This window comes from Eulemur rufifrons, chromosome 4 (assembly GCF_041146395.1).
Source record: "Eulemur rufifrons isolate Redbay chromosome 4, OSU_ERuf_1, whole genome shotgun sequence".
NCBI lineage: Eukaryota > Metazoa > Chordata > Mammalia > Primates > Lemuridae > Eulemur > Eulemur rufifrons.
In genome coordinates, this window is record NC_090986.1 from 7,147,716 (window position 1) to 7,160,324 (window position 12,609).

At 33.1% G+C, this 12,609-nt stretch overlaps 1 pseudogene; it reads right to left on the minus strand.

Moving 5' to 3' along the window:
• Window positions 1-6,214: 6,214 nt before the first annotated feature.
• LOC138382399 (zinc finger protein 737-like) lies at window positions 6,215-7,257 on the minus strand (annotated as a pseudogene).
• Window positions 7,258-12,609: the final 5,352 nt, after the last annotated feature.

The following is a 12,609-nucleotide window of genomic DNA, read 5'->3' on the forward strand; positions in this document are numbered from 1 at the left end:
TTAATTATTCTCCACACACACATGAAATTTTACTTTGAAAGCCCAGAACACTTTTTACCACAGACACGTGTGTCCTCCACATGCACAAATTCTTAAAGAATTGTTCCATTCAGCGATGGCACTGTCACTGACTGTATGTTTCTCCTTGTCCCCCAGTATGAAAATGAATCTCCCTGAAAGTAGAAGAGGCCTGAATAATGTGAACCTGTCATCCTGAAAAGGAGAAATTTGTAGAGTCCTCAGATCCAGCCTTCTAAGAATAAACCATGCCCTCTCTCACCACATTCCTGGGCTCCTACTGTAACCTCACCATCATCCTACAGTCCCTGGAGCAGCTGCTCATCAGGTAAGCATCTGTCCCCTCCAAAGTACAGTGGTGAATCTGCCACATGCTATATGTGTCTTGGGGTTGTTACTATAACCCTCTGAACCTTAGTTTGCTCCTCTAAAAATGGGGTGGTGAGAAGATAAACGTCAAAGCATTCTTGTAGGGACTAAGTGGTATGAGACAAGGCAAGTAGGTCCCTATAGAAAGGCTGATGGGCCTGCTCTCATTGTTCATTTTTATTATTTTTCTCTCTCCCTTTGCTGAATAAACTCTCAGCCTCATGCTTTGATGGTCCATGTTCCTCTATGTTTGGGAAAAACACGTATAAAGCAAACCTATTTTTGCTTTTGTAAAGTAGGTTTGAGATTCCTTCTAGCTGGTCTTTATACTTAATGCAGACAGAATGGGGATCCATGGCTGCTAGAAGAGAGGACCCAGGCCCATGTAAACATCTGGGAAGGATCTGGTCCATTCACTTAACACACATATATTAAACACTTAATTTGTGTAACCACTTGTCTACATTTTGGGAATAATTAATAAACAAAAGACACAAAAATCCCTGGTCCTCAATTGTATTTGGGGGTCAGATGCTCACTGTAGACATCATAAGGTCATGTCCACAGAATGTGAGATGTGATTTCCTCAGGGCCTCCTCTAGGTATAGATGCATTCACACAGATTCTTATAAGAATGACATAAACCATGACCATCTATAACGTTTAATACATGTTGAAAAGGACTTCACAAAATTGAACACATTCTCATGATAAAAGCTCTGATCAAATATGGTATAGAACAAATGAATATCAGTCCAATATACATCACATATGACAAACCCACAGCTAACTCTGTAGTAAATGGGGAATCATCAGCTTTTCCACTGAGACCTTGCATAAGTCAAGGATAACCACTCTTGCCACTTCTATTCAACATAGTACTTGATGTCCAAGCCAGAGCAATTAAAGAATGAAATAAAAATGCATCCATAATGAAAACAAACAAATTAAATTATCCCTGTTTTCAAACTTCACAACCCTATGTACAGAAAACTTTTCATTTATTTTTTTTTTCAGGAAATTATGGGAGTATGAACATTTTCGTTACATGTTATGATTTTGCGCATCCCAACCATGATTTTTATTCTTATTTCAGCATATTGGGGGGGGGGGGTACAAACATTTAGGTTACGTATATTGCCCTTCCCCCCCCGCCCCGATTCAGAGCTTCAAACATGTCCATCCCCTAGACAGTGCACATTGCACTCATGATGTATGTATACACCCATCCCCCCCACCCACATCTGCCCGACACTCGATCAATGTTATTCCTAAATCCCAACTATGATTTGAGACATGCCCTTCTCCACTACAAAACTCACCACGTCCATTAGTCGTGAGTTTACCCACCCCCAACGAATATTACTACTGTGGGAGCACTTTAGTGTTGATCACTCAGTGCCAGTTTGATGGCGAGTATACGCAGTGCTTATTCTTCCATTCTAGTGATACCTCACTTCAGAGGATGGGCTCAAGCTCTAACCAGGAAAACAAAAGAGGTGCTAGATCACTATCGTTTTTTATAATTCAATAGTATTCATGTGTATACATATACCATATTTTATTAATCCACTGATAAATTGACCAGCACTTGGGTTGTTTCTACATCCTTGCTATACTGAATTGTGCTGCCATAAACATTCAAGCGCAGATGTCTTTATTACAGATTCTTTTTTGTTCCTTTTGGTAGATGCCTAATAGTGCTATTGCTGTATGAAGTGGTAGCTTTACTTGTGACTCTTTGAGGTATCTCAAATGCTTTTCCACAGAGGTGGCACTAATTTGCAGTCCTACCAGCAGTGTAAGAGTGTTACTATCTCTCCACATCCTCACCAGCATTTGTTGCTTTGGGATTTTTTGATAAAGGCCAATCTTACTGGAGTTAAGTGATATTTAAAAAGATGCTATATAAACATTTTTAAACTAATGAGCAAATTAAGTAAACTTGCAGCAGGAAAAATCAACATACAAAAGGTGCTAGAATTTTTATAAGCTAAAAATGAACAATCTGAAAAAGAAATCAAGAAAACAAGCCTATTATAGTGTCTAAAAATATATACTTAGAAATAATTTTAACCAAAAAAGTGAAACAGTCCTAAGCTCAAAACTAAAGAACGTTTAAATAAGAAATTGAAGAAAACAAAAATAAATGAAAAGATATCCCTTCATCAATTGGAAGAATTAATATAGTAAAAATGTCTATACTACACAAAATTTAGATTCAATGCAATTCCCATCAAATATCACTGACATTCTTCACTGAAATTAAAAAATAATCTTAAAATTTATTTGTGACCCCAGAAGAACCTGAATAGTATAAGCAACATAGTAGAAAAAAAAAAAAAAAAAAAAAAAGCTGAAGGCATGACACTCCTTGACTTTGAAATGTACTATAAAGATAAATATAATATAAAGATATAATAACCCAAGCAGTATGGTACTGGTAAAAACACAGAAACATAGGACAATGGAGAAGAGGGAGCCCAGAAATAAATCTCTGCATTTAATGCTAACAGATTTCAGACAAAGGTGACAAGAAAACACAATGGGGAAGGAATATTTCTTGAAAATGATAGTGGAAAAAAATGAATGTCCACATGCATAACAACAAAACGAGACCCCCATCTCACAACTTATATAAGAATTAACTCAAAATGCATTAAAAAGTGAAACTGCTATAAGAAAATGTAGGGTGATAAGTTCCTAAAATTGGTCTGGACAAAGATTTTTTAACCTCAGAATCCCAGGCAACAAAAGTAAAAATGGAGAAATTAGATTATTTAAAACCAAAACATTTCTACTCAGCATGAGATGAAATCAATGGAATAATAAGACAACACAGAAATAGGACAAAATACTTATAAATTATACACCTGATAAGAGATTAAAATCCAAAATATATGAAAAACTCAGCTATAAAACAAAAATACAGTAACTATTTAAAAATGAGCAAAAGATCTAAATAGACATTTCTTAAATGACACATGACATACAAATGTCCAAACAATAAAAGAAAAACTGCTCCACATCAATGATCATCAGAGAAAGAAAAATCTAAACCACTCTATGAACTCACTCTTGTTAAAATGACTACTTTTATAACACAAGAGATAGTAAGGGTTGGAAAAGATAGAAAAGGGAACACTTGCATGCTGTTCATGTGACTGTAAATCAGTAAAGGCATTATGTAAATCAGTATGGAGATTACTCAAAAGATTAAAAATAAAACTGTGATACAATGTAGGAGTCACATTATTATTTATATAAAAAATAAAATCAGTGTGTTGAAGAGACACCTGCACTCTGTTTATTTCAGCCCTGTTCACAAAAACTAAGATATATAATCAACCCTAATTTCCATCATTAAATTAATGGATAAAGGAAATATGGTTTATAAACAAAACAGAATACTATTTAGCTAAAAAAAAATACTGTCGTTTTCCATCACATGGATGAAACTGCAGGACATTAATTGAAAAGAGCCACATACTGAAATAGGAACACCCCATGATCTCAGTCATTTGTGGAATCTAAATAAGTTTATCTCACTGAAGTAGAGAGCAGAATGATATTACTAGACGATAAGGTTCTTAGGAGGGAGGGGCATTTGGGGATCTGTCTGTCAAACAATACAATGTACAGTTAGGAGAAATAGGTTAATGAGATCTATTGTACAGCTTGATGACTACAGTTAATGACATGTTTGAAAGATGCTAGAACGATTGATGTTAAGTGTTCTCACCAAAATTAGATAACTATGAGTTAATGCATTTACTATTTAGCTAGAATTAAGTATTAGACAATGTTTATCCTTCGTAACATCATGTTTTATATGAAAGCATAGTTTCATCTGCCAATTTTAAATGGATAATTTAAATTTAAAAATATCATGGTAGGATTGCAGTATTCCAAATACTGTCTGTGACTGTGACATAGCATAGCCAATCTGCATCAAAAATATGTAGATTGTGATATTTTTGTCATTCCATTTTTCAGTCATAAGTATAGGAACTCTGATATTTACCAGAATGTATAGGACCCCGCAAAGAACATGTCAGTGGCCAACGTATGTTAGGACTTTTATGTTAACTGCAAGGCACCTGAATTTCCTGTTGTTAATGGCAATGATATAGAAAACAGAAGAGCGGCAGGTGGTACTAGCAGTTCAATCTCTGGCCACTCTGTGAACCTAAAAAACAAGACTGCATCCAAAATCAATGGAGGAATGCTTCAATCCCAAACCTGCCAAGATCTTTCAGATTTTTCTAGAAAGAATGAACAAAGACTTGGTGGCAGATAGGTGACTAAGAACGAAAACAGTGGACTGTGAACTGTTCCCATTAAAATAAAGATAAAATAATATGAGCAATTGACCAAGATTGTAATATAAATCTGTAAAAGAAAAAGCATTCCAGATTTTAAATCCAGAGATATCCTATTATCATCCAACACTTACTATGTACATTCAAAAATAGAAGATTCTGCATAGAAACATAAGTTGTACTATAAGCGTTTTATTAAAAAACTAATTTAAAATTTATCACTTATCATTAACTCTCTTGAAAATTTTATTTCTAAGATGTTTAATCTTAAGAAATTTCCAAGTTCTGATGTATTTCTTTACACATCATTTACATGTTCCAACCTACTGTTATTAATGCTGTAACTAGTCTAACTAATTTAATATTTACAACCCTTTGGGTTAGGATCAGATAACATTTTTTCTTTTACAAACAATGACAAACAAAGCTAATTGCCCAATTTAACACGTGGGCCATGGACACTGCATCATTCTTATCTCAATGAAGTGATCAAAATCATTTCAAACTCTACAGAAAAAAATAATTTCTCACCACATTTAAAAAAACACCAAACTTCTCAGCAAAATCTAAAATTCACTGTGGGGAGTGAAATGGGGTGGGGAGAACTATAAGAAGTCTGTTAGCCATAACATAGGAAAAGAACAGAATGGCTGAGATACATGGGTAACTGGAGATGAACATAAAGGGACAGCAAAAAACTGGAAATAATTGGGAAATGAAAGTAGCAGACTTCCTATTTCTAAATTCAGACAGAATCAAGTGTATAGCCTGGGAACAGGTGTCCTCACTCCACATGAAGAATCAGTGAAATTTCTACATGTGGCTAATGTCTATCTTTTACACAGAGCCATAAACTCACTTCAAGCTTACTGCTATTTATGGAACATCTATTTAACACCTAGTGCTAACTTGTGCTTCTCCCCTTCCTATAAATGTCCAAATAACCTCCCGAGTTTTACCTGAAAAATTTGGCCCAATAAACTCAAACCACTTAGTTATGCTAATTTTAAAAAGGGAAATAAATAATAGCTCAAAAAGAATTCTTCAATTGAGAAGCCAAAATGGCATGTACAAATTAACACAATTTAACTTAATAAACTCACTGTGGAATTACTTGTATCTTTAAAGTATTTTGTGAGTGCTATTAAATTTCATAAAAATAATTCTTCCAATCTCTCAGCAGGTCTAATAAACCAGTATGACTCCCTGATGTCCAGTAATACATGAACAGTTATTAAAGGCTTTCCCACTTCCTTTACAATTGTAGAAGTTTGCTTGAGTATCAATTTTTACATATATAGTAAAGTATGAGCATTGGGTAAAAGTTTTGCCACATTGTTCACAAATGTAGGGTTTCCCTTGTATGTATTCTCTTATGTATGTAGAGTCATGAGTATTAGATAAAGGTTTTGCCACATTCATCACATTGGTAGGATTTCTCTCCAGTATGAATTCCCTTATATTCAGTAAGGTGTGAGTGCCACAGAAAAGCTTTGCCTCATTTGTCACATTTGCAGGGTTTCTCTACAGTATGAGTTCTCTTATGTTTAGTAAGGTATGCACCTCGCTTAAAAGCTTTGCCACATTCTTCACATTTGTAGAGTTTCTCTCTGGTATGAATTTGCTTATGTTTAGTAAGATTTGTGCCCCAGTTAAAAGCTTTTCCACATTTTTCACATTTGTAGGGTTTCTCTCCAGTATGACTTCTCTTATGTGCAGTAAGGTATGAGCACTGGCTGAAGGACGTGCCACATTCTTCACATTTGTAGGGTTTCTCTCCAGTATGGTTTCTCTTATGTGTAGTAAGGGATGAGCGCCAGTTAAAAGCTTTTCCACATTCTTCACATTTGTAGGGTTTATCTCCAGTATGAATTCTCTTATGTCTAGCAAGTGAGGAGCACCAGTTAAAAGCTTTGCCACATTCTTCACATTTGTATGGTTTCTCTCCAGTATGAATTTCCTTATGTGCAATAAGGTGGGAGTGCCACATAAAAGATTTGCCACATTTGTCACATTTGTAGGGATTCTCTCCAGTATGCATTCTCTTATGTATAGTAAGGTATGTGCATGAGTTAAAAACTTTGCCACATTCTTCACATTTGTAGGGATTCTCTGTAGTATGAATTCTCTTATGTACAGAAAGGGATGCACACCACTTAAAAGCTTTGCCACATTCTTCACATTTGTAGGGTTTCTCCCCATTATGAATTGTCTTATGTGTGGTCAGGTATGAGCACCACTTAAAAGCTTTGCCACATTCTTCACATTTGTAGGGTTTCTCTCCAGTATGATTTCTCTTATGTGTAGTAAGGTGGGAGGACCACTTAAAAGCTTTGCCACATTCTTCACATTTGTAGGGTTTCTCTCCAGTATGATTTCTCTTATGTGCAGTAAGGTGGGAGAACCACTTAAAAGCTTTGCCACATTCTTCACATTTGTAGGGTTTCTCTCTAGTATGAATTTTTTTATGTTTAGTAATATGTGAACATTGGTTAAAGACTTCCTCACATTCTTTACATTTAAAAAATTTCTCTTCAGTATGTCTCATTTTATGTCTATGTGGATTTGAGAAATTTTTGGAGACTTTCAAACATTTATTACATTGGAAGATTTTGCTATGGGCAGTTGTTGACAATTGGTTGAGTCCATTATAACATCCTTTCTGCTCCTTACACTCACCCACACTTTTACAGTCTTTCATTAAGTTTAAATTTTCTTGGCCATCACTTCCATATCTTCTCAGTCCCATTTTTTGAAATGAAACATTTAAGCCTTGTTCTGGCAAATGGTCTTGGGTGGAATGAGAAGACATAGCTGAAAGAAATTTGGAAAATAACAAATTATTCCAAGTACTTGTTTTCTGAATAAGATGAATATATATTATGAATTTAATATGTAAAATTATACCAAGCACATCAGTCAGATAGTGTAATACAAAATACAGGCTCTAATTCTCTTTTATGTAAATTAATGTAAAAACATTACATTGACCAAATTGCCTTTGTGGGAATTCTAATAACCAGGTAAGTGTTTGCAGCATACTGGGTGAGCACAATGCTGAGAGCCACATAGAAGAAAAAGAAAAGTTTGTTGTATTTACCCACCATAGCCTTTCATCCTTAATACAGCATGGTACATATATTTATAGAAGTAAATTCCCAACTCCCAGCTTCTCCCTCAAAAAAGAAAGAAAATAATGACACCTGTGGCCATCTTTCTGGTGTTTGGGGGCTCTTCACAAATGAAAACACAGAGTGCTGAGAAGAATATAGCTATCATTTGAAAGACAGACTTGTTGTGCTGAAACCAAAGGTAAAAGATTGTTATAGCAGCAGAGAGATTTCAGTACCACAGACAAGAGACAGGTGTACAAAATGACAGACTCTTAAGAGAGAATGTGGGAAAACTGCCTTAACAGGAATATAAACACAAAATTTCACAGAAGAAACACCCTCAGAACAGATTTGAGGATCCTTGAATCTCTAGCACAGAAAATTGGCGTCAGAGTACCCCAGGAAAAGGAACTTGATGAAGTTTATGAAAGGTGGCTTTGTTAATCCTCAAATCTCAATTATAGACAAAAACATATAAAAAATATCAGGGTAACATGGCCCAAAAAAATAAACAAAATAATAAGAAACCAACGATAAAGAAATAAAGATTAGTTAAAAAAATTAAAAATAACCATCTGAATGATGCTTAATGAGTGAAATGGGAACAATACTGACCACTAAATGAAATCAGAAAAATGAGAATATCAACAAAAAATTAAAAGCATAAAAGAAACTATGAATTTAGCTGAACATACAATAATAAATGACTGAAATGCAAAAATAAAGACAAAAAAAATCAAGAAGCTCAACATAGTTCAGATAGGAAAAACAACAAGGGACACATACCAAGAAAGATTATAAACAAAGTTTTGAAAGTCACACACAAGATGAGAATCTTGAAAGCCGTAACACTGATGTGTCACCTATGAGCATGCTCCTATTAGATGACTGTGGATTTACCCACAGAAAACTTGCTTCCCAGAAAAAAGTTGGTTGATATAGTCAAAGTGCCAAAAGAATGAAAACTTCAAAGCAGAAATACTATATCCAGCAAAACTTCCCTTCTAAATTAAGAAAAATAAAGAATTATGAAGATAACTAGATGCTGAAAAAGCTTATCATCACTAGACCTGCCCCACAAGTAATGCCAAAGGGAGCCCCTTGCATTGAAAATAAAAAGATGGTTATAAAACAACACAAAATCATATGAGAATAAATAACTCTCTGGAAAAGTTATGTAAGTATACTTAAGTAAAATTCTAAATTGCTATAATGATGGTGCAGAAAACAGAAAAATTTGAAGACAAAACCAGAAAAATAACAATAAATCAATATGGGTATACAATATAACAAGATATAACTGCTGACATCAGTAAACCTGAGGGCAGGTGTAATGAGGAAGAATTTTTATGAGCAACTTTAAATTGTTACCACTTTAAATATATATTGTGTTAATTATAAAATGGTTTTTTAATCACTGTGGTAGCCACAATAAAAATACGTATAGAGATGCACTAGAATAATAAGAAATGAGTCAAAGCATGTCACTACAAAAATCAATCAGAAACAAAGGAAGACAGAAAAGAGGAAGAGGGGAAAAATATTATACCGACAAGAATTTAAAAAATTAATAAAATGGAAATAGTAAGTCCTTCCCTTTCAGAAAATTATGTAAATATCCATGGACTAAATTTAACAATCAAAAGACATAAATTGAAAAAAAGATAGGTATTTAAGGAAATAAAAAAATCCAATTATATATCATCTGAAAGAGACTCACCTTAGATCAAATGACAAAAACAGACTAAAATTGCCAACACAAAAAAAGACATTTTATGCCAATTTTAGTCAAATGAGAGCAGGGAGTTCACAATTAGACACAGTATATTTTGCGGGAAAACTTGTCCTGTTTCATAAAATGTACTAGAAGTTAAAACTGTCACAAAAGACAAAGAAGAATATTAATAATAAAACTGCTCATTCACTGAGAACCTAAGATTTATTTTTATATTTTATATAGAATATGCTATATACACACATATCTACATACATGTATGTATATATGTGTAAAATCAGGGTTGCCAAATATGCATAGCAAATGTTGACACAATTGTAGCGAGAAATACACAGCAATATAATAATGGTAGAATACTTCATCGCCCCACATAGTAGTATATGGTAACACAGGATACAATATTAAAAAGGGAACAGACAACCTGAAAGCACTGTAAAACAATTATACCTAATAGAGAGAACACTCCCTACAACAGCAGCAGAATACACAATCTTCTCAATAGCACATAAAACATTCTCCTTGGATAGAACACCTGTTAGGCTCCAAACCAATTCTTTACAAATTTTCAAAAAATAACATCTTACAGACTATTATTTATGACCAAAATGGAATAAAACTAGAAATCAGGAATAGAAGAAAGCCCACAAATAAATGGAAAATAAATGACACACTCTTGAGAATGCTCTTGTTCAAGGGTTGGAAGATTTACTTCTGTAAAGATGTCCATACTGCCCAAAAATTATCTACAAATTCAATTCAATCTCTTTAAAATTCTCAATGTTATATTGTATAGAAAAAGAAAAAGCAGTTCAAAAGTGATATGGAATGCCAAAGTACCATGAAAAGTCCAACAATCTCCAAAAAAAGAAACAATGTTGGACCCATCACAGTTTCTGATTTCAAGACATGTAACAAAGGTACAGTATGGAAAGCAGTTTGCTACTGGCATAAAGGCAGACAACTAGACCAAGGAAAGAAAATGTAAGACAGATATAAAACTGCCACATACATGATTAAATGAAGAGTTATTTGCACATTCATATTATTTATTATTCATAAAAGCCGATATGTGAGAACAACCAAAAATTGCCTCACAAAATGAATGGATAAATATAATTTGGGATGTAAATATAAGGGGAGGACTACTCAGCTTATAAAATGCAGGAAATTTTGTAACATCTATGATAAAGATAAATCTTGACATGCTAAATGAAATAAGCCAGTCTCCACCCCCAATAAAGACACTTTATGAATCCACTTACATAAAAAACATAAAGTAGTTACATTTTAAAAAAAACAAAAAATAGTGTTTGTCAAGGACAATAAAATGGGGAAAATCCCAAATCGAAGTTGTTTTATGTATATTGAGTTTTAGTTTTACAGGAAAAAAATGTCCCAGAGATACATGTTGCATTACAATGTCAATATATTTAACATGACTGAACTGCATAAACAAAATATATAAGATTGTAAATTCCATGTGTTTTTTTTACAATTAATAGTAATGCCAAAAATAGTGTTAAAGCATTTCAAAAATTATCTTCAAATCACATAAATGTTCCATACAAGGATAACATGTATTTACCAATAAATACATTTTGAACTTAAGACAATTTTCATGACTATTAACCTTGACAAGCAAGATAAAATAACCACAAACCAAGAAAAAAAATGTACTGTTCATAAACAAAATAGGAGTAATATTTATACAGGCAAACAAACACAAAGGAAATTATATTGGCAACAGACATGGCTGTTTTATATTTGACTTTTGCCCCACAATGTCTTAAAGTGTACAGAATTGAATTTTGTCATACAAAATTATTATATATAGGTAAAAACTAAAAACACAAGTGACTGATGTGATATGGCCTACTTTAAAATGTGAAATATTCTTTCATTTATTATTATATTTATTTCAGCATATTCTGGGGGTACAAATGTTTAAATAGAACTATAAAATTACAAAACAAAATTAAAAGAAACTAACCCATAAAATTCTGGCATCCAAGAAGAACACAGATTTAAATCATTAGCATAAGGTTAGGGCAATAATATTGCACAAAAATACATTATAATCTTTAATAAAAAGGCTTTGATAAGAAAATTTTAAAGATTAGGTGTTGAAATGATACCAGAGAAATTTCTTTCTTATCTTATTAATATATTGCTGCTCTTCCTATAAAAAAGAGAAAGGCTGTAATCCAGCTTTCAGAAACAAAAGCCTTAAATTTTTAAATACAGGAAAAACGGGTATTGTAAAATATGGTGTGAAACTAATATATAAGATGAACAATTAGGAATAAATTATATTATGACTCAGATAAAGATTGGTGACAGCAGACAGAAATGTGCATGCAATAAACTGAAACATACAAACCAATCATTTTAATAAATGTGAGGTGCATATGAGTTATCTAATTCAGCTTTCATAAAACATAAATTCAAGTATGTTATTTCAGAATTTCTAAAGTTCTCAATTATTACATGCATAATATAAAATGATATAATTTGTCGCATTAGTAACAAAATCGGGGTTGTGAAGAGGTATGGTTTTTGCATTCAACTAAAGTTAACTTGTTATGAAACTGAACTATACTATTATCACTTTAAGATGTTTTTGTACTATCCATTTCTCAAGGTGTTCAGAAACAAAATATCTGTAGAAGTTATGCAAAAGAAAATGAGAAAAGAATCAAAGCAATTATCTACAAAATCAATCAAAATGAAGGCAGTAAGAGAAGAATTGAGGGAAAACAGAAGAAATGAGGTTAAGAGTAACCACATTTTATTTCTTTCACTAATTACTTTAAATATAAATGGATTAAACTCTTTAAAAAGATAATACAGCTGAATGGATTATGAATAAATGAGTTTCTACAATAATCTGTCTACAAGACTCATTTTAGCTCAAAGAAGTCACAGAGGCCGAAAATAAAAGCATGAAAAAAATATATTCCATGCAGATATTAACCACAAGTGGGTATACTGGCCATAATTATATTAGGCAAATTATGCTTGGGGCTGGGTGTAGTGGCTCATGCTAGTAATC